The sequence below is a fragment of the Echeneis naucrates genome, chromosome 2 (assembly GCF_900963305.1).
Source record: "Echeneis naucrates chromosome 2, fEcheNa1.1, whole genome shotgun sequence".
NCBI classification, from domain to species: Eukaryota; Metazoa; Chordata; class Actinopteri; order Carangiformes; family Echeneidae; genus Echeneis; species Echeneis naucrates.
This window is the reverse complement of record NC_042512.1, coordinates 4,138,111-4,161,759: the sequence shown is the minus strand read 5'-3', so window position 1 is coordinate 4,161,759 and position 23,649 is coordinate 4,138,111. Positions and strand designations below refer to the sequence as shown.

The 23,649-nt window shown below is 44.9% G+C and overlaps 22 non-coding genes across 22 annotated transcripts; 9 read left to right on the top strand and 13 right to left on the bottom strand.

Annotated features, from left to right (window-relative positions):
- Positions 1-1,583: 1,583 nt before the first annotated feature.
- trnap-cgg (transfer RNA proline (anticodon CGG)) lies at positions 1,584-1,655 on the bottom strand. The gene has a single exon. It is a non-coding gene; the product is annotated as a tRNA-Pro (tRNA).
- Positions 1,656-2,383: 728 nt separating this feature from the next.
- Positions 2,384-2,456, top strand: trnaf-gaa (transfer RNA phenylalanine (anticodon GAA)). The gene has a single exon. It is a non-coding gene; the product is annotated as a tRNA-Phe (tRNA).
- Positions 2,457-2,752: 296 nt separating this feature from the next.
- On the top strand, positions 2,753-2,824 carry trnae-uuc (transfer RNA glutamic acid (anticodon UUC)). Its single transcript has one exon. It is a non-coding gene; the product is annotated as a tRNA-Glu (tRNA).
- Positions 2,825-4,301: 1,477 nt separating this feature from the next.
- Positions 4,302-4,383, top strand: trnas-uga (transfer RNA serine (anticodon UGA)). The gene has a single exon. It is a non-coding gene; the product is annotated as a tRNA-Ser (tRNA).
- Positions 4,384-4,994: 611 nt separating this feature from the next.
- On the bottom strand, positions 4,995-5,076 carry trnas-aga (transfer RNA serine (anticodon AGA)). The gene has a single exon. It is a non-coding gene; the product is annotated as a tRNA-Ser (tRNA).
- A 278-nt stretch (positions 5,077-5,354) lies between these two features.
- trnal-aag (transfer RNA leucine (anticodon AAG)) lies at positions 5,355-5,436 on the bottom strand. Its single transcript has one exon. It is a non-coding gene; the product is annotated as a tRNA-Leu (tRNA).
- A 1,996-nt stretch (positions 5,437-7,432) lies between these two features.
- trnal-cag (transfer RNA leucine (anticodon CAG)) lies at positions 7,433-7,515 on the bottom strand. Its single transcript has one exon. It is a non-coding gene; the product is annotated as a tRNA-Leu (tRNA).
- A 239-nt stretch (positions 7,516-7,754) lies between these two features.
- On the top strand, positions 7,755-7,827 carry trnaa-agc (transfer RNA alanine (anticodon AGC)). The gene has a single exon. It is a non-coding gene; the product is annotated as a tRNA-Ala (tRNA).
- Positions 7,828-8,659: 832 nt separating this feature from the next.
- trnaa-cgc (transfer RNA alanine (anticodon CGC)) lies at positions 8,660-8,731 on the bottom strand. Its single transcript has one exon. It is a non-coding gene; the product is annotated as a tRNA-Ala (tRNA).
- Positions 8,732-9,126: 395 nt separating this feature from the next.
- trnaq-cug (transfer RNA glutamine (anticodon CUG)) lies at positions 9,127-9,198 on the top strand. Its single transcript has one exon. It is a non-coding gene; the product is annotated as a tRNA-Gln (tRNA).
- A 677-nt stretch (positions 9,199-9,875) lies between these two features.
- Positions 9,876-9,986, bottom strand: trnal-caa (transfer RNA leucine (anticodon CAA)). Its single transcript has 2 exons — positions 9,949-9,986; positions 9,876-9,921 (listed from the first exon to the last, which is right to left on the bottom strand). It is a non-coding gene; the product is annotated as a tRNA-Leu (tRNA).
- Positions 9,987-10,295: 309 nt separating this feature from the next.
- On the top strand, positions 10,296-10,367 carry trnaa-ugc (transfer RNA alanine (anticodon UGC)). The gene has a single exon. It is a non-coding gene; the product is annotated as a tRNA-Ala (tRNA).
- A 1,254-nt stretch (positions 10,368-11,621) lies between these two features.
- On the bottom strand, positions 11,622-11,703 carry trnas-aga (transfer RNA serine (anticodon AGA)). The gene has a single exon. It is a non-coding gene; the product is annotated as a tRNA-Ser (tRNA).
- An 803-nt stretch (positions 11,704-12,506) lies between these two features.
- On the bottom strand, positions 12,507-12,589 carry trnal-cag (transfer RNA leucine (anticodon CAG)). The gene has a single exon. It is a non-coding gene; the product is annotated as a tRNA-Leu (tRNA).
- Positions 12,590-12,728: 139 nt separating this feature from the next.
- Positions 12,729-12,810, top strand: trnas-gcu (transfer RNA serine (anticodon GCU)). Its single transcript has one exon. It is a non-coding gene; the product is annotated as a tRNA-Ser (tRNA).
- A 202-nt stretch (positions 12,811-13,012) lies between these two features.
- trnay-gua (transfer RNA tyrosine (anticodon GUA)) lies at positions 13,013-13,100 on the top strand. Its single transcript is given in 2 exon segments — positions 13,013-13,049; positions 13,065-13,100. It is a non-coding gene; the product is annotated as a tRNA-Tyr (tRNA).
- Positions 13,101-15,133: 2,033 nt separating this feature from the next.
- trnam-cau (transfer RNA methionine (anticodon CAU)) lies at positions 15,134-15,205 on the bottom strand. The gene has a single exon. It is a non-coding gene; the product is annotated as a tRNA-Met (tRNA).
- Positions 15,206-16,758: 1,553 nt separating this feature from the next.
- On the top strand, positions 16,759-16,830 carry trnaw-cca (transfer RNA tryptophan (anticodon CCA)). Its single transcript has one exon. It is a non-coding gene; the product is annotated as a tRNA-Trp (tRNA).
- Positions 16,831-17,839: 1,009 nt separating this feature from the next.
- Positions 17,840-17,911, bottom strand: trnae-cuc (transfer RNA glutamic acid (anticodon CUC)). The gene has a single exon. It is a non-coding gene; the product is annotated as a tRNA-Glu (tRNA).
- Positions 17,912-18,404: 493 nt separating this feature from the next.
- Positions 18,405-18,486, bottom strand: trnas-aga (transfer RNA serine (anticodon AGA)). Its single transcript has one exon. It is a non-coding gene; the product is annotated as a tRNA-Ser (tRNA).
- Positions 18,487-19,656: 1,170 nt separating this feature from the next.
- On the bottom strand, positions 19,657-19,728 carry trnac-gca (transfer RNA cysteine (anticodon GCA)). The gene has a single exon. It is a non-coding gene; the product is annotated as a tRNA-Cys (tRNA).
- Positions 19,729-20,343: 615 nt separating this feature from the next.
- On the bottom strand, positions 20,344-20,415 carry trnaq-cug (transfer RNA glutamine (anticodon CUG)). Its single transcript has one exon. It is a non-coding gene; the product is annotated as a tRNA-Gln (tRNA).
- Between the last annotated feature and the right edge of the window lie 3,234 nt (positions 20,416-23,649).

Below are 23,649 nucleotides of genomic sequence, written 5' to 3'. Positions count from 1 at the left end.
CTGGACTTGGTGGTGATGTGGGTTCCCTCTCTGGTCCTCTATTCCAACCATCTGGTTTTGTGGTTGGTTCTGGATCACCTTCTTGGGACGTTCAGCCTGCAGGTGAAGCCCGTGTCCAGTTCCCTGACCCCAGCACCTGGCTGCCTTCTCGTTCATTCCCAGACTTCGGCGTCTGGGGCTCCGGCGGTGCAGCAAAGACGGGCTCCAGTGAGACGTCCCCTCTGCTGCCGCCAACCTTCATCATCCAGCAGAGGAGCGGCTACCTGCGAGCACGAGAGGGCCAGACCCACATGAACTACTCCCCAGAGTACCCTCTGCCCCTCTCTGAGGAACCAGAAGAGCCAACCCAGCTTCCGCCAAAGACTGGGTCCAAAGGAGGTCTACAGAGCTCCAAGCAAGAATCCAGGACCCCTTAAATAAAGAACCTGATCCAGTCTGTTCAATTAAAAATAACAGAATATTTGCTTGTTGACTCTTTTGGTTTTGTTTCTCAGCTGGTTCCTCAGACGTTGACTTAAACCTCCATGTGACTCTTCTGTGGTGCACTTCCTGATGGTGATGCTTCAGCTCAAAGGAAAATGGGTTCAAACCTAAAAGGAACTGGACTCACTTTACATGTGAATAATGCTGGTCTGCTAGAACTGACCAGAACTGCTAGAACTTGAACAGGTTCCTTTGAATGTGCTCCAAGTGACTGTAAATGTCTTACTAAATGACAAAAGTGGTTTGCCAGGTCATTAATGTCGCACATCTTTCTCCCCTCATGTATCGTTGGACATTCTGCACTTAAGATGTTCTATCTTTGGTCAAGTTTCCTGCTCTGTGTCACAGGACATCCTGCATTCAAACCCCACCAGTGCTTCACTCAGTGGAGCTCCTGCACATCAATTAAACAAACTGAGGAAAAACATCAATTCCTGTATTAAAACCTTTACCTGCAGCATCTGGAGAACAGAAACTGTGTTTTAGTGGTTGGTGCTGTGTTTAGCAGCAAGACATGTGGTGATTGACCTCTTTTTACAGAAGACAGACCTCAGTAAGAACCCTGGCAGTCAGGGACTTGTGATTGTGACCTCTCGCACTCTAAGCAAGAATCATCGTAGACCAACGAGCCATTAGCAGCAAGACTTTAATGGCATTCAAAATGTTACACACCGCGTTTATGAGATGCTTTGAGTTCAACATGTTCATTCAACATGTTTCCCAGGTTGCACTTCAGGTTGCAGTCTCCCCAGGAGGCGTGGGTTCAAATCCCACTTCTGACAGAAGCTGCTTTTCTTTCCTCTGATGCCAAAAACCAGGGGCCTTTACATCTTCAGTCTAACGCTCTCCCATGTTAGCACAGCGGAATTAGCTCAGGCTGCTGGCTTAGTATGTATTAGTATCAATAAGTCTTGTAAACAGGACATGTTGCATCCAAACCCCAGCAGTGCTTTGCTCTCAGTGGAGTTCCTGCATTACAGCTTTTGCTTGCAGTTTCTGGACAAGACAAAGTGGTTGTTGCTGTGTTGAGCAGATGGAAATGTGGTGACCGCTTTTCACAGGAGACAAACTTTGGGAAGATATTGGCAATATAACACTGCGAGCTCGTCCGGGATTTGAACCCGGGACCTCTCACACCCGAAGCGAGAATCATACCCCTAGACCAACGAGCCATTAGTAGCAATGACTTAAAGGTCCTGGATCTGAGGGAGCCACAGGGAGCACACAGGCTTTAGTGTTTTAAGTCCTAAATCCTTTATTATGAAACAGTCAAATTCCCATTTTATGTGCCTTTTCAACATTGCATAGTGCATGAATGAGTGCAACATTGAATTGTTTAATTAAATCTAAAACTGATGTTAGACTGAAGATCTAAAGGTCCCTGGTTTGATCCCGGGTTTCAGCATCAGAGGTGGACCTTGTTTTGACCTACTTTTCCAATATTCTGCCTCGTCTTTCAACCACACCACAACCACATGAAATATTGTGAGGTTGAATGCTGCACGCTGACTGGTTGTGTGTCCAAATGGCTTCAAAGACATCTTTCTGCCATTCACTCCTCCAAACCTTTGGCCACAGCTTTGAGCTTTCTCACAGGTGACACAGGTGTCATTATTTCAGTGAAGATGTATGTGATATGGTGACCAAGGAACTGTATTCAGGCTCCAGTCTCTTTATGCAGGTCATCTCTCTCTCTGCCATTTACTAATATATATATATTATATTAGTATATTTGTACCAACCAGCACCAACCACTAAAATACTGTTCCTCTTGTCCAGATTCTGCAGGTAAAAGCTGATTCAAAGAAAAGAGGGATTGGCATTCCTCATCTTTTTTGTCCAAATTCCAACCAGGACCAGAACAGAGAAACAGAAAGAATTCATCAGTGTCAGCCACCCAGCCGAAATAGCTCAGTTGGGAGAGCGTTAGACTGAAGATCTAAAGGTCCCTGGTTCAATCCCGGGTTTCGGCATCAAAGGTGGTACCTGAGTGAGATTCAAACGCAGGTTTTTTTGTCACCTACATTTCCAATATTCTCCCTCCTCTTTCAACCACACCATGAAATATTGTGAGGGTGGATGTGTCACACTGACTGGTTGTGTGTCCAAAAGGCTGTCAAAGACGCCATTATTCTCTCGTGGAAGATCGCAAAATTTTTCAGATGATGTGGTCCTTTTGGCACTATCAGCCTGAGATCTACAGGGTTCATTGGATCGTCCACAAAAATGGCTGCATGAACATTAGAATGCTGAGATGCATGGTTGCATCTCCCATATGGTCTAGCGGTCAGGATTCCTGGTTTTCACCCAGGCGGCTCGGGTTCGACTCCCGGTATGGGAAATTCCTTTACAACAATGGACCTACCACAAGCAGGCCCCATGTTGGGCAATAACTATTTTCTTGGAAGCCCAACAATGAGTTGGAGAAATCTTCAGTTCACAGTTGAAACATTTATTAAGGTCACAGGTAAAGTAAGGCAGCGCTGGGCTTGAAGTGACAGAGCTCCCCCAGGATCTCTGCCAGAAAGAGCCCTGATATCTGGAAAAGTTTCACATTTATCTTCTTGAGCTGGGTCTGCCCCGAACAGAGGTTGGACTTTCACACAACCAAATGTAACTGTCAGTCAGATGTACAAAGATGTCATTTACAAACAGTTTCTACTAGCAGTTAGTTGAGGAATCAGCTGAATGAGGACAGATGTGACTTAAAGCACAACAAAGATCTTTCCCAGAAGGCCCTCAGACAAAGAAGCTGGGTAACAGCACAGACTGTCAGGAGTGGTATTTCAACCCTCAATTCCAGAGGAGACTGTCACCTGATCACAGCACCTTCTACAGCTGCTATCAAAAGGTTTGTTGGGGAAATCCATTCACGGTTTTAATGTAGGACTATTCATCTACCTGTGTCTACCTGAGCTTCATTAACAGTGTGCACTCGATGGTAATTGAGGGATCAGAGTGTTGGAGAGCAGAACTCTTTCCTGTGCTTCAGATACACTGTTTGGTTCTGAGCTGATCATTAATAATCAATCAATGAATGATCAATAATCTTCTCAGCTGCTCTGAATGGTGACAGTGAGGCAGCCTTTGTGTTTACATCTGAATCACATGTGATGTTGGAAATTCTTCAAAGCAGCTTCAAAGGAAGACTTTGATTCTGTGAGTACTGTGACATCATCCACAAAAAAAGAAAGAATTTTTGCGCTGTAAGAAAATACCACCTTTCTTCAAATAGCTCAACCAGCTGAGGCTTGAACTCACAACCTCAGCAAGTTACTGTCATATAAGAACAGCACACTGGCTGATTGTGCCACACTTCTCCTAACACACGTCACAGGAGCACATCCAGCAGTAGAAGGTTCAGGTTTGAACCAGTTCGAGGGATCTACTTTCCTGTAGCTTACTTCCTATCCAGCAGGACTGACAGCTTCATGTGGGATTCTCACAGAGATGATTCAAACCTGATCACAGTGATCAGTATGGATATACAGTATGTTTGCCCAGGTGGGTTTTGGGCCCAGCACTCTTCCACTGCTCCACTGCTGCTTCACACTCAGCTGTGAACCGATCCAATGAGTGCTGTCGTTCTCAGGCTGATGGTGCTGAAAGGAGCACATCATCTGCAAAATCCTCCAGATACTGACCTGGAACCCCTCCTCAGACTATTTCTCTGAATTTTTTGGGGGGTTGGGGGGCCAGCTTCATGCCGGTGTGTGATGAGCCTGTCGTTAGCACACACCCTCTGGTCCCCCTTCTTGAAGGGCTGTTAATGATTACTTTTGTTACTTTATTTATTTAAGAAACCTATGCAGCTAATGGTTGTTGTGGCCGAGTGGTTAAGGCGATGGACTTGAAATCCATTGGGGTTTCCCTGCGTAGGTTCGAATCCTGCCAACAACGGCTAGTCATTTTTGACCAAGTTTCCCAGTGAGAGAGCTCCAGAGCAGGTTAGAGAATATCTGTAATATGCATGGCATTAAAATATGGGACAGCTGAGTCACTGACTGGTGCTCAGTTTTCATTATCAAGGTCGGTGATAGGGACACACCTTTAGTTCCACTTCCAGGCCATGGACGCAAGAACGAGAATAGCAACACTGCAACAGTGTTTCTGCAAACAAGGCAAGAGAGGAAGCCTGACAAAAAATTTCAGATAATGTAAATTAATATAGACGATATAATGTATCATTATATTTACATAACTTTAATTCCCTCCCTGACATTGTCTCACAATGAAGAATACATGGAAATCACTTAGATTAGGGCAGGGGTCGGCAACCTGTGGCTCCAGAGGAAAAGCTTATTTTGGAAAAAAATAAAAATAACAGTTAATGGTCAATTAATTTATTTTGTCTTATTTATTTAGTATAGTTATTTTGGAACCTTATTTCTTTGGAGATTCAGATGCTCTTGTGACTTTAAAATAAATTTTGTTTTAAAAGCTAATAGCTTGCTCAGAAGCACAACTGGAGCGACATTGAAAGGCTTCCCAAACCGGAAAAAACAACCAACCGTTGTTGGCAGGATTTGAACATGCGCGGGGAAACCCCAATGGATTTCTAGTCCATCGCCTTAACCACTCGGCCACAACAACCACGCACAGCAAAGCTCCCAGCACAGCTTCCAACTCTTTTTCCTTGAGGGAATTATACTGGAGATGACAAACCTGGAGGGGAAGCGTGTGTTTGGGGACATCTGGAGAGAATTGGACCTGGTAGACCTCCAAACCTACCTGGGTCTGAAAAGGCTGACTGTGATGTTTCTCATTTCAGCCCAGCTGGTGTTGGTATCGTCTGTCACTGTAACTTTTGTTCACAGGGAGATGAAAAGTGCCTGACTTAGTGGATTGGTTTTCATTGATAAGAAACAAACTGGCAGTGGTGGGATTCGAACCCACGCCTCCGAAGAGACTGGAGCCTTAATCCAGCGCCTTGGACCGCTCGGCCACACTACCACTGTATGACTGTCTAAATTCATGCTGGATGTTCACCACCCACTTCTCCAAAGTCCAACAGTGAAGGTTTCAAATCCAGTTCAGTCCAAATAGTTCCAGTTTTGTTGTTGCTTCTGTCTGCAGAACTCAAAGGTATCTGGCAGGACCATGATTGTCTTTTGAGCTTCATTAACAGAGTGAACTCTACTGTGGAGGTCATGAGAAAAAATGGGAGGAGCCTTTGATCTCTGTGATGTCATTAGAACCTTTGTGACATCACAGAATCAGCATCTCCTTTGATGGTTACTGATGGAACAGGAAAAGGTCAGATCCTGATATAATCTTGTGAATCCACAAGTATGCCTTTCTTTGTTTGTGTACCAACAGCCTGAGCTCTGGTTCTGACTTTGTTTTGATGAACCTCATTATTTACACACAGCACATTCAGGACATTAATGTGACAGTTTATTATATGCTAAAGAAACCTTGTTCAGACTCATGATGGTCAGCCACGTATGTTGAGGGTATTTTCAGATCCAAAATACAGGATACAAGGACACAGCACTCTCTCTGACCAGTCACTTAACTGCACAGTCTTCATGTCTCCCAGCAGTTCCTTGTTGCTAAAGTCAGATGTTGTAGAAAAAAAAGATGGGATGGGATGAGGCCATTGATAATGCTGCCTGTCCTCACTAGCTCCTCCTCTGTGGTGACCCCCAAACAGGACACAACCTCAGTATCATGACAAGTCATGCTGCTGAACAATTAATGTTACAAGAATTAATTTCAGCGTCACTTTAATAGATTGGATTCATACATTTATGTGACACACAGTCAGGTCATGTCCTCTTTCTGTAGATCAAAGTGTTCAGGAGTTCAAACACAGCAAAACATACTGAATGATAAAAATGAAGATTTGAAGAAGGAATTAAAATAGAAGTGATGAACTGTGGATGGCAACCGAACCAATGAGTGCTGTCGTTCTCAGGCTGATGGTGCCGAAAGGAGCACATCATCTGTAAAATCCTCCAGATACTGACCTGGAACCCCTCCTCACCACGGCTTCCCAAAATCCTGTCCATGAACATCACTAACAGAATTGGACAGAAAGCACAGCCCTGCTGGACGCCAACACCCGGAGCTTACTGTCAGATCGACAAAGCCCCTCAGGGAATCGAAATCCCAGTCTTCCACCTGACAGACAAAAATCCTGTCCACAAGGGGTTAGAGTCATCCCTGGGTGGGCTCGAACCACCATCCTTTCGGTTAACAGCCGAACGCGCTGACCGATTACACCACAGAGACATGTTGATCAGCTCCTGTTACACATTACTGGAGAAAGTGATGAATGACATTCTCCATGTTTTCCTGTTAATCAGTGCTGCTTAAAATCTCCTGACATCTTTCAGCTAGATGATGAGACATTCAGTGTGTTAGGATAGCAGAGGATGGTTTAGATCCATTGACCTCTGGGTTATGGGCCCAGCACGCTTCAGTGAACTGGATTTATTTCCTTTCCTGGATTTACTTCATCATTTCACTGACTGTGGATTCAGCTGACAAATGCAAAATACAACTAACATTTAAACATTTAAACTCCTCCCACTTCTTCTCATGACCTCCACCATAGAGTGCTGCCTGCTGCAGTAACGATGATTGGAAACAGTGACGGATGAATTGAACCCAGGCCTCCTATTTGGCAGGTGTGAGTTCTACCACCAAACCACCCAAGCTGACGGAGGGTCAATTCTGCCCACATATCCATCGTATTTGCACTGGAGATGGTTTTGTGGCATCAACAATGTCTCCCTTGATACTGGAACCTCAACCCAGCACCTTTCTCTGTTTGCATGTGTTGTTGTTTCCATTGTTTCCATTTTCGAAGGACGGAGTAGCAATATTTCGACATGTCAAAGGAATTTTGGTCTTTTAAAAGTTTGGGCGGTCAAAAGTCGACCAAAACAACTTTGTCCCCAAACACACCTTACTGCAGTAGAGGGGAAAAGAAGGTGGTTTCTGTCAGAAGTGGGATTTGAACCCACGCCTCAAGGAGAGACTGCGACCTGAACGCAGCGCCTTAGACCGCTCGGCCATTCTGACGACAAAAGCTGCACCAATAGCCAAAAAATTTGCTGAAAAATTAGCCCATCAAGAGACAGAGACATGCGGAACTTTTCCTGTTGCAGCCTGCTATTCCAGCTAGAATTATCCTAAATATCTGCCTTTAAGGCCATCGTGAATGATTTCTAAATATCTGTGAAACCTGTTGATGGTCAACGCAGAGGTTGTTAAAGGGGCCTTTTCCCAAAGCTTAGCTTACATGCTACCATGCCCATACAGGGGAATTAGCTCAAATGGTAGAGCGCTCGCTTAGCATGTGAGAGGTAGTGGGATCGATGCCCACATTCTCCACAAGACTTTAGCTCTTTGGAGATACGGCAACAAGTGAACTAAACACAGCAGGTCCCTGGGTGGGCTTTGGAGCCTTTTGGTTAACAGAAGCAGGACTTTTGTTGTGTATGGAGCTTTGACTGTTTCCTTTAGCTTTCAGTTGATCATTAGCTGTGGATGGACCTGGTATCTGCTATCTGGATCTTTGCTTGGTTTCACCTCTTCAACCAAAGTTGAAGCTGGACCAGAAGGAGACATGAAGACTATCCAGATCATTGATAGGTTGGGGGAGAAAGTTAAGTTTTCACTATTATGATATAAGACTTCTGCAGACAGGATACTGAGATCGGATTTTCAGAACAAAGTAGCACAGGTAGCTTAACCAGGAAGAAGGATATCCAGTACAGTAAGTTGGGGAGTCTGGGGTTCATAACCCAAAGATAAAGTTAAATTAATCATATCCAGAATGAAGAGCTCAATTAAGAATAATGTTTCTTTTAAACATCTGACATTACTGTTGATACTGTTGATAAATTTGGTGACAACTGCACTTTGGGTCCATTTGGAGAACATGGGGGGCTGTGTGACCTCATCACCAGAAATTAAAATGTCTAACATCGATAAAACTGCAGCAGCACAAATAAAAAATTTTACAGCACAAAGAAACGGTACCATTTTGCGTCCATTCAGAGTGGATGAGGGGCTGTGTGAACACTGGATGACGTGAAAAATAAGCTTTAGATCAGCAGCCAGTCTTTCACACATACGTATGTGTGTTGTCAGTAATCTGTTTGAGTGAGTAAGCAGGACACTATGGAGCAGTTCAGGATTTCCTACACTTCATTATAAATGCTGGAGATGCTGGGGATTGAACCCGGGGCCTCATACATGCGAAGCATGCGCTCTCCCACTGAGCTACATCCCCATTTTCCAACCAGTGGAGCCCTGGTGGTTATTGGATAGACTGCAGGTGGAAGTGAGACAAAGTGGATGTGGTGGTTAAAAATTCTGGATCACTGAATAGAATCACTTTGTATCAGTGCTTCTCTTTGGGGTTGTCCTGGATGGAATTAAAAAAAAAACAGTTTTCTCCAGATCAGCTGAATGAGTCATCAATATTTCCCAAACTGAAGCACCAACTTGTATTCTGAGAGCAGTAAGTGCTATTAGTTGGGGTAATGTTGGTGATTTCAAAAGCCAATCACAAGCAGATGAGGTTCCTTCAATTTTTGGGTCCTGCTGGATGTTTCTGCTGGATGTTCGTTTTAAGTTATGACTTAAACCACTTCTCTTCCACCTCTCCTGCTGTGAGGTGTTTTTGGTTCCATGGTGTAATGGTTAGCACTCTGGACTCTGAATCCAGCGATCCGAGTTCAAATCTCGGTGGAACCTGAATCTTACCAGTGAAACATTGAAATTCCCTTGACATATAGGCAGCCTATTTGTCCACTCTACACGTGTGAGGAAATTTTGAGCCTGTGTGCGATCTAATCAGGCAGTCAGTCTCTTCAGACACACAACTGTGAGGAGCACAAGCATTGACCGACACAGACGTGGTTTCAGAGACAGACTGAAAGTGATAAATGACATTCATTCATTCATTCATGACATAACAGAAATCTTTCCCATTTGGGTTACTTGAAGTGATGGTGGCCACTCATGCAGCACTCCGTTTATAACAGTTTTACATTTAATTAAATACTTCAAGATTGACTCACTCGGCCACACTACCACAGCTTCACTGCAAAAATGACACACATATGACATTATGGGGTTCTGACTTTGTTTTGATGAACCTCATTATTTACACACAGCACTTTCAGGACGATGGTGATTGACCCCGTGACATAAATAAGTTATCATGCACCCGCGGGGTGTACCAGGTAGGAGGTTCACTATCCAAAGTCTGTAGTATTTGAAGATGACATCATTACAGTAGTAGCAATGCCATGCTGAAGCTGCACTAGCTGAAGAGGGAAGATCTTCAGTGTTCCACCGTATTCACACTAGAGATGATTTTGCACTATCATCTTTGGAAGAGTTTGGTTCACATATTTTACAAAAGACTTTGTCAGGAGTGGGATTTGAACCCACGTCTCCATTCAGAGACCAGAATGCCCTTTAGTGCAGGAAGAAGCTAACCTTGAGTCTGGCGCCTTAGACCACTCGGCCATCCTGACATATGGACCTAGCCTCAGGATGGCCTCAGTGTAGTCATCCTACCAAATTACTAACTGAACACAAACATATACGTGATGTCACCCAGCCCACCATGTTCTCTGAATGGACCTGAAGTGTTTGTCTCTGTGCTAGATGAAGACTGAGACTGAGACATGAGACTGCAACACTGTGCAGGGGAAGTCACAAAAGGTTTATGGAAATACTAAAAGCACCAAACTTTTCATTTTCACATTATTAGACTTCTGGATCGCTGTCCCCTCTTCTTCCTATAGTCTGGGAAAAAACTGCTAAAGCTCCCACATCATGCAGGGGATGTAGCTCAGTGGGAGAGCGCATGCTTTGCATGTATGAGGCCCAGGGTTCAATCCCCGGCATCTCCACAACTTCTCTTGTTTAAAACTTAGACAATTTTTACGATGAGAGCAGAGGAGGATCTTACGAGTATCTCAACAGAGCCGGGCTTTGTTTGGGTGAGCTGGCTCGACAGTCGAAAGCTCCAACCAGAGATAACGAGTATCACGACGTTATCAACTTGGTTTGTCGACCCAGGCTTTTTACAGGGACCTTTAGATTTTCAGTCCAACATTCTCCCAACTGAGCCATTTCGGGTGTTACTGTTTGTTTCACAGAACGTGTCAGGAGGGACAAGTCACAGGCTCCAGTGGCGCAATCGGTTAGCGCGCGGTACTTATAAGCCACATTTCCATCTGCTCAACACAGCAACAACCACTTTGTCTTGTCCAGAAACTGCAAGCAAAAGCTGGAATACAGGAAGTGATGAGCAGGAACTCCACTGAGAGTGAAGCACTGCTGGGGTTTGAATGCAACATGTCCTGTTTAGAAGACTGATTGATACTAATACATACTAAGCCAGCAGCCTGAGCTAATTCCGCTGTGCTAACATGGGAGAGTGTTAGACTGAAGCTGTAAAGGCCCCTGGTTTTTGGCATCAGAGGAAAGAAAAGCAGCTTCTGTCAGAAGTGGGATTTGAACCCACACCTCCTGGGGAGACTGTGACCTGAACGCAGCGCAATGACTGCCTGATTAGATCGCATAGAAGCTGTAGAGTGGACAAACAGGAATTTTAGTGTTTCACTGGTAAGATTCAGAGTGCTAACCATTACACCATGGAACCCTGCAGGCATATGCTCATGATACAAACAAACAAATTTCGAGATCATTCAAGAAGGACTTGAAGAAGCCTAGTCAAGGGTTAGACTCCTGTTTATATTCCTGCATTCTCAAATGGACACAATGATATTTACCATTTCTTCATCTTCAGCCTGAGTATCAACTGCAGCTTCAGAAGAGGAAGTAGAAGGCAGAGGGCTGTGCCTAGCTGTGTGGCGCAATGGTAGTGCGTCTGACTCCAGATCAGAAGGTTGCGTGTTCAATTCACCTCAGGGTCAGATAATCTGTTCTCATTATTGCTTCCAAGATCTGCAAGTGGAACTAAAGGTGTGCCCCTATGCCTGCCCTGATAATGGTAACTGATTATCAGTGAGTGCTCTCATCCTTTTAGATGAGTCCGAACAACAGCACTCAGCTGTGTCATATTTTAAGGCTGTGCAGATTACAGAGATTCTCAAATATGCTTGGGAACATGTGAAACTTGGTCCATGAAAACAACTAACCGTTGTTGGCAGGATTTGAACCTGCGCGGGGAAACCCCAATGGATTTCTAGTCCATCGCCTTAACCACTCAGCCACAACAACCACGCACAGCAAAGCTCCCAGCACAGCTTCCAACTCTTTTTCCCAGAGTCCATCGAGGGAATTATACTGTAGACGACAAACCTGGGGGGGAAGCGTGTGTTTGGGGGCATCTGGAGAGAATTGGACCTGATAGACCTCCAAACCTACCTGGGTCTGAAAAGGCTGACTGTGATGTTTCTCATTTCAGCCCAGCTGGTGTTGGTATGGTATCAAATCCTGCCAACAACGGTTAGTTGTTTTCATGGACCAAGTTTCACATGTTCCCAAGCATCTCTGTACAGCCTTAAAATATGACACAGCTGAGTGCTGTTGTTCGGACTCTAAAAGGATGAGAGCACTCACTGCTGAGCTGCACCCCCTTCCTCAGTGTGTGTTCCTTGAGGGCTTGTTGGTCTCGGGGTATTATTTAGAATGAACGGCTCAATTAAATTAAAAACTCTCTTTAAAGAGGCTAGTTGGTACTGTGTGGTGGTGGTGGTGCTGCTACGGAGTGTTGCATCAGTGGCCACCATCACTTCAAGTAACCCAAATGGGAAAGATCCTTATTGACAGAATTGTTGCGCTTTGCTACATCTGAACTAAAGATACAAATAAAATAATCTAAATTGGCTTTTATTTTGAAATGTTTGTATGGTGCAACTGCTCTTGTTCTTTCGTATGAATGCATGCAAATTGTCGTGGCAATATTTCAACATGTCAAAGGAATTTTGGTCTTTTAAAAGTTTGGGCGGTCAAAAGTAGACCAAAACAACTTTGTCCACAAACACACCTTGCTGCAGTTGAGGTGAAAGGAAAGCATTTTTTGTCAGAAGTGGGATTTGAACCCACACCTCCAGGGGAGACAGCGACCTGAACGCAGCGCCTTAGACCGCTCGGCCATTCTGACAACTGAAGCTAGCAAATGAGCCGAAAAATTAGTTGAAAAATTAGCCCATCAAGAGACAGAGACATGTGGAACTTTTCCTGTTGCAGCCTGCTATTCCAGCTAGAATTAATAAATATCTGCCTTTGAGGCCATCAAACATGACGAGGTGGCCGAGTGGTTAAGGCGATGGACTGCTAATCCATTGTGCTCTGCACGCATGGGTTGGAATCCCATTCTCGTCGGTGGTTGCTTTAGTCTGTCTAAGTTGCAGCCTGCTATTCCACTTAAAATTACCTATCCAGTCAGAATTATCCTCAACGTCAGCTGGTTAGAGCGTGGATGTGATAAAGCGTACTGTGAGAAATGACATTCTCCATGTTTTCCCTAACCCAAATCTGTAAACATTAGTCAAAGGAGACAGGAAGAGGAGCAGTTGAACGGCTCACTTCGATAGCTCAGTTGGCAGAGCGGAGGACTGTAGAGGCTTACAGCTGAAATCCTTAGGTCGCTGGTTCAACTCCGGCTCGAAGGAGGTCTTTATTTTCATCGGCCTCATCCAGCACAGTGATGAGTCTGCCTCCAGACAGGAGGTGACCACAGTTGCATCACTGTTCATGTAGAGCAGCTGTGTTTTATACTGCAAGCAGCACTGAGTTTCTAATATTCAGGAATTGAAATCCCAGTCTTCCACAAGACAGGCAGAGATCTTATCCACAAAGGGGTTTAAACAAAGAACATCCCTGGATGGGCTTGAACCACCATCCTTTCAGATAACAGCCGAACACGCTGACCGATTGCACCACAGAGACATGTTGAGACATGTTGAGAAAATAAAAGTGATGAACTGTGGATGGCAGCCTGCTGTCGGTCTGACTGAACAACGATGCAGAAACAACAGACAAAGCCAAATGAATCAGAATTAAGAATGAAGAATTAACGGTTCAATTTAGTATAAAATGTCTTTTTAATCATCTGACATCACAGATCGTCTGACATGGCAAAAGCAGTGCAAAAGTTCACTGCAAATGCACAGCAAATTGCAGTGAAAAAAAAAATATCACTGCAAATGCACACAGGCCGGTTAGCTCAGCTAGTTAGAGCGTGGTGCTAATAACTCTTGTCCAGAAACTGCAAGTAAAAGCTGTAATACAGGAAGTGATGAGCAGGAACTCCACTGAGAGTGAAGCACTGCTGGGGTTTGAATGCAGGATGTCCTGTTTATAAGACAGACACTTTAAGCAGCGAAGCATCAGTGCTGCCAGTTTCTCTGCAGTTTTTCTCTAAAACCACGTCTGTGTCAGTCAACGCTTGTGCTCCTCACAATTGTGTGTCACTTCCACAAAGGTTGAAAGCTGTGCTTCCACACAACAAGAAGGTGCCCTGTCCTTTGAGGAGAAAACTATCCAGGCTGCAAAATGCTGAGTCACAGGAGGGTTGACTCAGGTTGGACTAGAAATCCATTGGGGTTTCCCCGCGCAGGTTCGAATCCTGCCAACAACGTTTGCTTCCTTTTATGGCCCAAGTTTCCCATTTGGGGAGAGACACAGCTGAGTGCTGTTGTTCGGACTCTAAGAGGATCAGAGCACTCACTGGTGCTCAGTTATCATTATCAAGGCCGGTGAGAGGGACACACCTTTAGTTCCACTTCCAGGTCATGGAAGCAATAATGAGAAGTCATTTCTACTGTGTGCTGTGCTGAAATAGCTCATTTGGGAGAGCGTTAGATTGAAGGTTTAAAGGTCCCTGTTTCAATCCTGGGTTTCAGCAGCTGTTGTGGGTCCTTTTAAAGACAATCCCTGAGCTTTGTTTTTTAATTATGGAGTTAAAGTCACTTAGTGTAACACATCACAGATTCTTTGTCTCCTACATGAACGCCTTTTATACCAGGCATTGTTTCTTAAGTTAAAGCCGAAATGAGAGATAAAAAGATATTTAGTAAATTTCAAATTGTTTATTCCCTTCACCTGTAATACACCTCTGACCAACCACAAAGTTAAGACGACTTGTCCTTTAGGCCACGTGGTCTCTGAGTGTGGCTGATTTTAATGTCCTGTTGTCAGTTTATCATCTGTTCCATTGTCTCTACCAGCACTTGACTGGATCCATCTTGATCACTGAGCTACATCCCCTGCATGGTGTGGCAGCTTTAGCTTCTGAGATCATGCGACAGGTAAAACTTTTGAGTGCATAAATAACAAAAAAAAGTGTTTTTGTCTTGTATGATAAATGCAATGTGCATTTGTGCTTCTTATTTTTGGAGTTTGCTTCTCACTCTGGGTGCCATAAATTTTTCTCCCCTCATACATTGTTGGACTTTCTCCGTCATTTCCCACTTTGGACAAGGGTCAGTGTTTAAGTCCCACCTGCCCCAACAAAATGCTGATGAAATACATAATACTTAATACATATAAGTCAGGAGCAGAACAGTACACATAACTGGGGAAAGCGAGAAATGACATTCTCCATGTTTTCCTGTTAATCAGTGCTGCTGAAAAACTGCTGACATTTTCCAGTTTAAGTTATCACTCCTGGTGGGACAGTAAAGGAATCTTTAGTGTGTATAAATAGCAGAGGATGGTTTCGATCCATCGACCTCTGGGTTATGGGCCCAGCACGCTTCCGCTGCGCCACTCTGCTCATAGCTGGCTGCGCTTCAGTCTCATCTGGATCCATGGGTTGAAAATCCTCTGTGCTGTGCTGTGACCCAGCTGATGTTGGTTGGTTAGATGTAAAGATGGTAAAGATTTATGTTGCATTGGCCAGGAATTGAACCCAGGGCTCACACCTGGGAGGTGAGCAGTTTACAGATGAACCACCAATGACTGACCACCATCAAAGTGACACACGACTATGAGAGTTTGTGAGGTTGGATGGTGCACGCTGACTGGTTGTGTGTCCAGGATGCTTCAAGGGCATCTTTCTGGTACTCTCTCCTCCGAACCTTTGGACGCAGCTTTGAGGAGACACAAAATGTGAGACGTGGCATTAGTGCAGTGAAGCTAGCAGCTGTATGTGGTCACTGCTCTCCATGAAAAGCAGCAGTCAGCTCTGCCTGGATACAACAGTGGTCAGGGCTGCATGATGTATGTTTATACTGAAACACTGACAGGTCTCCTCCATCTCCCTCTTTTACTGACTCTGGGTTCCAGGCCGCAGTGTCTTCTGTCAGAAGTACAGGACACAATACAGGAAGTGATGATTTCATCAGCTTGTTTCAGTGATGAGCAGGAACTCCACTGAGAGTGAAGCTCTGCTGGGGTTTGAATGCAGGATGTTCTGTTCAGTACTGCCAGTTTCTCTGCAGTCTGTCTCTCAGTGAACTTTTGTGCTCCTCAGAATTGTGTCCCACTTCCTCAAAGGTTTGAAGTGACGTGTGAGTCTGAAGAGGTGCTGCCTTTGATCCATCACCTGATGATGTCACCTGATGATGTCACAATACTAAAAACTGAGCTGACTCCTGTGTACTGTAGCTCAGTGGTAGAGCGCATGCTTTGCATGTATGAGGCCCCAGGTTCAATCCCCGGCATCTCTAGGATTTATAGTGAAGTGTGTCTCTGAATGAATGAGTCTCTCTCAGTTGATCCCCATGTGTGTTAAAATAGTTGAGTCTTCTGTAAGCAAGAAGAGGGCTTGTTGTCATTATGACCTTCAAGATTTTATGATGATCAAATATGAAGAATAGCAGGGACAAGAGAGAGAGAGAGAGAGACAGTCTCAGTACTTTTTAACCTACTCATCCACTTTCATAGAAAGTTTATGGTCCTTAACTTATCAGACACAACAATAACACAAAGTTACAATGATCAGTCCAGGGACATTTCTGTCTTTGTGCGCTTGTGCTCATCCATTTGAAGCAAACATGAAAGAGTGACATATGCATCTGTGTTGCGTTGGAGATCAATGAAAGACAGGAAATGCCTTTGATCTCCAGTGACGTCACACAGTCTCGTTGTGGAGTTATGAGTTGTTGATGTTGTTCTGTAAAAATCTGCATCAGTGAAACATTCATTCATACGCGAGAACATCACATATATTGTTGGAATAGAAAATCTTATTTTTTCTGTGTGTGCTCTGAGAAAGAGGCTCCTACTTCCTGTCCTTCCTGTGCTTCATTATCAATACTGAAGATGGGGATTGAACCTGGGGCCTCACACAGACTGGTTGTGAGTTAAACTGTTAATCCTCGGTGTGACTCTGTGGCGCAATGGTAGCGCGTCTGACTCCACATCAGAAGGTTGCGTGTTCGACTCACGTCAGGGTCAGATTATCTGTTTGCACTTTTGGTAAACCCTCACATACTCTGTGGTGCAACAGGAAGTGTTTTTCTGATGATCCATTTCATTTCTTCACATCACAGACAAATTCAGAATTTCAGGAGGACTATTGGACTATCTTAGCATCTCTGACTGCACATCTGAAGGCACAAGATGACGACTTCAAATCCCTGTAAGATCAAAGCTGCTGCTCTCCAAGTTGACGAGCTGCCTTTGTGGCTGCAGGCTGTCATGTAGCTCAGCTGCAAACCGATCCAACGAACACTGTAGATCTCAGGCTGATGGTGCCAAACGGACCACATCATCTTAAAAACCCTTCGACCTTCCACGTCTCCACGACAATACCATTTGACAACTTTGACGACCTTTGAGTTCACCATCAACAGAAACACAGCAACACAAAAAGGTCAACATGTCTCTGTGGTGCAATCGGTCAGCGTGTTCGGCTGTTATCTGAAAGGATGGTGGTTCAAGCCCACACAGGGATGTTCTTTGTCTAAACCCCGATGTGGACAGGATCTCCGCCTGTCTTGTGGCAGACTGGGATTTCAATTCCTGAAGGGGGAATGTGTCTTGTGCTGTGTGTGTAAATAATGAGGTTCATCAATACAAAACACCACACGAGTCAGAACCAGAGCTCAGGCTGTTGGTACACAAACAAAGAAAGGCATACTTGTGGATTCACAAGATTATATCAGGATCTGACCTTTTCCTGTTCCATCAGTAACCATCAAAGGAGATGCTGATTCTGTGATGTCACAAAGGTTCTAATGACATCACAGAGATCAAAGACTCCTCCCACTTTTTTTTCATAACCTCCACCATAGAGTGCTGCCTGCTGCAATAATGCTGCCTTTAATAGAAGTTTAGGAACATTTGAGGAAAGAATACATTTTGAAATGTCTGTTTATTGTTTATCACTTGTGAGGATCCCCAGGTGCATGATAGCATTTTTATGTTATGGGGTCAATCACCTACATTTTTCAATAAAAAGGCTTTCCCTGACCGGGAATCGAACCCAGGCCGCGGCAGTGAGAGTGCCGAATCCTAGCCACTAGACCATCAGAGAGAATCTGGACACCAATACAACCATTTTTATGGACTTAACTTCCATCAAAGGTGAGCATTTCAAATTAGAGTGGGTTTTTAACCTGATGCAGCTGTAGCTGAACAGAATAGTTTAGTTTTTACTTTTGATGAACCTCAAATAAGTTACTTATTTTGGCCTTCTCTTGTTGCCGTATCTTCAAAGAGCTAAAGTCTTGTGGAGAAAAACTGAAAAGTCTGACAATGTTTTTGAAAGCAGATGCAGTAAATCCAGATGACCTTTGAATTAACCTCTCTTTAAAGAGAGTTTTTTATTTAATTGAGCCGTTCATTCTAAATAATACCCCGAGACCAACAAGCCCTCAAGGAACACACACTGAGGAAGGGGGTGCAGCTCAGCAGTGAGTGCTCTCATCCTTTCAGAGTCCGAACAACAGCACTCAGCTGTGTCATATTTTAAGGCTGTACAGAGATGCTTGGGAACATGTGAAACTTGGTCCGTGAAAACAACTAACCGTTGTTGGCAGGATTTGAACCTGCGCGGGGAAACCCCAATGGATTTCTAGTCCATCGCCTTAACCACTCGGCCACAACAACCGCGCACAGCAATCTGTGGGTCTCTAATCTGAGGGTCCTGGGTTCAAGTCCCTGTTCAGGTGATGCAGCTTCTTCCCTTTAGTGGTTCACATTATAGACTCCACAGCAGTGATAGGTGAAGCTGATCTATGAAATAATGAAACCATGAGTCTTTCATGTTCGAGGCCCATTTGTGCAGGAAAGATCTTGAGTCTGGCACCTCAGACCACTGAGCCATCCTGACACATGTGTCAGAAAAGTTAATGCTCGCTTTAAGCACAGCTTCCAACTCTTTTTGAGGGAATTATACTGGAGATGACAAACCTGGAGGGGAAACGTGTGTTTGGGGACATCTGGAGAGAATTGGACCTGGTAGACCTCCAAACCTACCTGGGAGGTAATCCAGACAAACCAGGTTCAGTCCAAATAGTTCCAGCTTTGTTGTCGCTTCTGTCAGCAGAACTCAAAGGTATCTGGCAGGACCATGATTGTCTTTTGAGCTTCTTTAACAGAGTGCACTCTACTGTGGAGGTCATGACAAAAAAGTGGGAGGAGTCTTTGATCTCTTTGATGTCATTAGAACCTTTGTGACATCACAGAATCAGCATCTCCTTTGACGGTTACTTTGATATTGCATTTCCTCATATGTATAGAGTGGACAAAACCAGGTTGTTTCCATTTTCCAAGGACGGTGAACCTGACTGACGAACTCCCATCACATTGGAAATTGACGCCAGGGGAAACATTTGGGGGCGTCAGATTTTTACAGAACAGCATCAACAACTAACATGCATACGTCACACTCTCACATTCACTTCAAATGGATGTGTACCTGGCTGCAGTATCTGGACAAGAGAAAAGAAAATAAGTATGCTCCGTCGAGCCGGATTTGAACCAGCGACCTAAGGATTTCAACCATCAGCCTCTACAGTCCTCCGCTCTACCAACTGTGGTTCATGCTGTGTTGAGGAGAGCAGTTGGTGATTTTTGTGTTGAGGGGCCCTTGCTGGCAGTCTGTTCCCCTGAGGTTAGTCTGTGTTGTGCAGGGTGCGTAATTCAGGCATTTTTGTCTCCCTGTGAACAAAAGTTCAAGAAGGCAGTGAAAGATGACACCAACACCAGGTGGGCTGAACTGAGAAACATCACAGTCAAACAGAGTTTGTGTTTGCATATGAAAACATGTAGTTTGGCAGGGGGCACCCAGATTTGAACTGGGGACCTCTTGATCTGCAGTAAAATGCTCTACCACTGAGCTACACCCCCCATAAACACACACAGCCCATCACTGCAGATCAGCAGGTCTGACTGAAAACATACTGTAAAGTATGAACCACAGCACTGCTGGGGTTTGAATGCTTAGGGTGCGAGGTTCAAATCCTGGATGAGTCCTTATGTTATTTCGCCAATATCAGTTGCTGACCATCATGACTCTTACCAAAGTTTGTGTCCTGTGCAAAGCGGTCAATCACCAAATTTCCATCTGCGCAACAACCACTAAATTACTGTTTCTCTTGTCCAGAGATTGCAAGTAAAAGCTGTAATACAGGAAGTGATGGCTTTCATCGGTTTGTTGAAGTGATGAGCCAGAACTCCACTGAGAGCAAAGCACTGCTGGGGTTTGAATGCAGGATGTCCTGTTTACAAGACAGACACTTGAGGCAGCTCAGCATCAGTACTGCCAGTTTTTCTGCAGTCTGTCTCTGAAACTACGTCTGTGTCGGTCAACACTTGTGCTCCTCACAGTTGTGTGTCAGAAGAGACTGACTGCCTGATTAGATCGCACACAGGCTCAAAACTTGCACTTCCTCACACGTGAAGAGTGGACAAACCAGGATGTCTACATGTCAAGGGAATTTCAGTGTTTCACTGGTAAGATTCAGGTTCCACCGAGATTTGAACTCAGATCGCTGGATTCAGAGTCCAGAGTTCTAACCATTACACCATGGAACCCTGCAGGTGTGCGCTCAGATAGATGTGAAAGGAATTTTAGTCTTTGAAAAGTGTGGGCGGTCAAAAGTCGACCAAAATACCTTTGTCCCCAGACACACCTCACAGCAGTAGAGGCGAAAGAAAAGTGGTTTCTGTCAGAAGTGGGATTCGAACCCACGCCTCCAGGGGAGACTGCGAGCTGAGTGCCAGCTGCAGAAGGATTGTCCAGGAAAGTGTTGGAGGAATGTTGGAAGCAACAATCATGTTCACAAAGTCCAAAATTCGTCAGCCAATCGGTGTCGGTGTGGCCCCAGCCTCAGCATGCTGGAGAAACAGGACACAGCCACAGCGACAGTAGGAAGGAGGAATGCCCTCTGCCAACAGTGGCAAACAGCCGCCTGAGTGAAAAACAGGATCATCATCAAAATGTATTCTTTCATCAAATGTTCCTAAACTTCTTTTAAAGGCAGCATTATTGCAGCAGGCAGCACTCTATGGTGGAGGTCATGAGAAAAAGTGGGAGGAGGGATAATCTTGTGAATCCACAAGTATGCCTTTCTTTGTTTGTGTACCAACAGCCTGAGCTCTGGTTCTGACTTTGTTTTGATGAACCTCATTATTTACACACAGCACATTCAGGACATTAATGTGACAGTTTATTTTATGCTAAAGAAAATCCTTTGTTATTTGTCTCAGTGGACTTGGCTCATCATAGTTTGCTGACTAACTGGTATTGGAGTTGTGTAGAAAAAACAGAAAGATCTGACAACAGCTTTGAAAGCAGATACAGTCCATCCAGATAAACTTTGAATTAACCTTAAACAGGTTCCAAGGATATTTAGAGAATGTTCAAGAAGGACCAACATGGACAGGCAGGATTCGAACCCACTACAAAGATCTGACATTCAAAAACACCCACACATAAAGTAACCATTAAAGCCCTGCATGGAGTCATCATGAGCAAACACCAGCTGCTGTTTTCACCCAGGTGGCTGCTACATGGGTTAACCTTGTGACTGTGTCAGCAAAAACGTTTTTCTGTTAGGAACTCCTGAATGACTTCAAGGACTTTGTAGCTGGCCAGTACGGGGATTGAACCCATGACCTTGGCGTTATTAGCATGTATTAGTATCAAGAAGCTTCTCAGCTGTTCTGAATGGTGACAGTGTGGCAGCCTTTGTGTTTACATCTGAATCACATGTGATTTTGGAAATTCTTCAAAGCAGCTTCAAAGGAAAAGTTTCATTCTGTGAGTATCATGACGTCATCAGGTGATGCGTCAAAGGCAGCAGCTCTTCAGACTCACACATCACTTCAAACAGTTGAGGAAGTGACACACAACTGTAGCAACCTGGCTAGTTCAGTCGGTAGAGCATGAGAGTCTAAATCTCAGGGTCGTGGGTTTGAGCCCCATGTTGGGTGATTAAATAGCTTTATAGACCTGAAGATACCCAGCAGAACTCTGCCTCTGCCAGCTGGCCTTCTTCCACAGTGGATCCTGGTGCCATGTGTTCACCAGGCAGGTGATACACACTGAATGGACACACACACACACACTCATATACAGCTAACTGCAATGGTTAGAGTGTGGTGTTGGTAACGCCAAGGTCATGGGTTCAATCCCCATACTGACCACATGCAGCATCTCAGGATGTGATACCTTTTACTCTGTCTGTATGAAACCCCATAGACTTCAATACACTTTGACTTGATTTTCCAACCAGTGAAGCCGGTAGACTGCAGGTGGAAGTCTCAGTACTTTTTAAAATATGCACAATAAAAATAAAACAAAATAATTAAAAGCAATTTAACACAAGAAAAGTCAGACCGAACCTGAACGCTCCATCTGGACTCAGGTTCTGATTGGACCTCAGCTGATGTTAATCAGTGCAATCAGAGCAGAGAGCAGCTCCGGTATAAAACCAGACCAGCTGCCTGCAGACAACAGACCAGACCTTCAGTCTGCTGAGGATCTTTGGAGCTGATGGACTCCAACATGGTGCTGGGACTGTCTCTGAGGTTGGGACTTGGTTCACCTTTCAGTTCATACTGATGTTCTGAAGCTGAAGTAACTTTGTCTGTTTCAGGTTTTCTTGGATGTGTCTGCTGTTCAGCAGTGCTTCTGCTTTTCCTGCAACGAAAGCAGGTAAAGACTGAGTTTCACTTTATTGGTCCAGGTCTTCAGTTTCAGGATAGCCAAACTGGTCTTGGTGCTCCATGAGTTGATGCTCCTCCTGATCCTGCTCTTCTCTGTCCAGATTACAAGTACCCCTACACTGGTTCCTGGAGCTCCAGCGGTGGTGCTGGATCACCAAACCTTCCTTCTGGAGGTTCACATCCTCCCCTGATGCCGCAGCTTGGAGCACCAGTCCAACAGCCCAGCGCTCCATCCAGACCTCTGATGCCTCAGGGTGGAAGCTACGTCAGCCCGGTCCACCATGGACAGAACACTCCAGGATCTCCTGGGCAGCCTCAGCCTGGTTCTGGACTTGGTGGTGATGTGGGTTCCCTCTCTGGTCCTCTATTCCAACCATCTGGTTTTGTGGTTGGTCCTGGATCACCTTCTTGGGACGTTCAGCCTGCAGGTGAAGCCCGCGTCCAGTTCCCTGACCCCAGCACCTGGTCTCGTTCATTCCCAGACTTTGGCGTCTGGGGCTCCGGCGGTGCAGCAAAGACGGGCTCCAGTGAGACGTCCCCTCTGCTGCCGCCAACCTTCATCATCCAGCAGAGGAACGGCTACCTGCGAGCACGAGAGGGCCAGACCCACATGAAATACTCCCCAGAGTACCCTCTGCCCCTCTCTGGGGAACCAGAAGAGCCAACCCAGCTTCCCCCAAAGGAGGTCTACAGAGCTCCAAGCAAGAATCAAGGACCCCTTAAATAAAGAACCTGATCCAGTCTGTTCAATTAAAAATAACAGAATATTTGCTTGTTGGCTCTTTTCGTTTTGTTTCTTAGCTGGTTCCTCAGATGTTGACTTAAACCTCCATGTGACTCTTCTGTGGTGCACTTCCTGATGGTGATGCTTCAGCTCAAAGGAAAATGAGTTCAAACCTAAAAGGAACTGGACTCACTTTACATGTGAATAATGCTGGTCTGCTAGAACTGACCAGAACTGCTAGAACTTGAACAGGTTTCTTTGAATGTGCTCCAAGTGATTGTAAATGTCTCACTGAATGACGAAAGTGGTTTGCCAGGTCATTAATGCCGCACATCTTTCTCCCCTCAGGTATCGTTGGCCCTTCTGCACTTAAG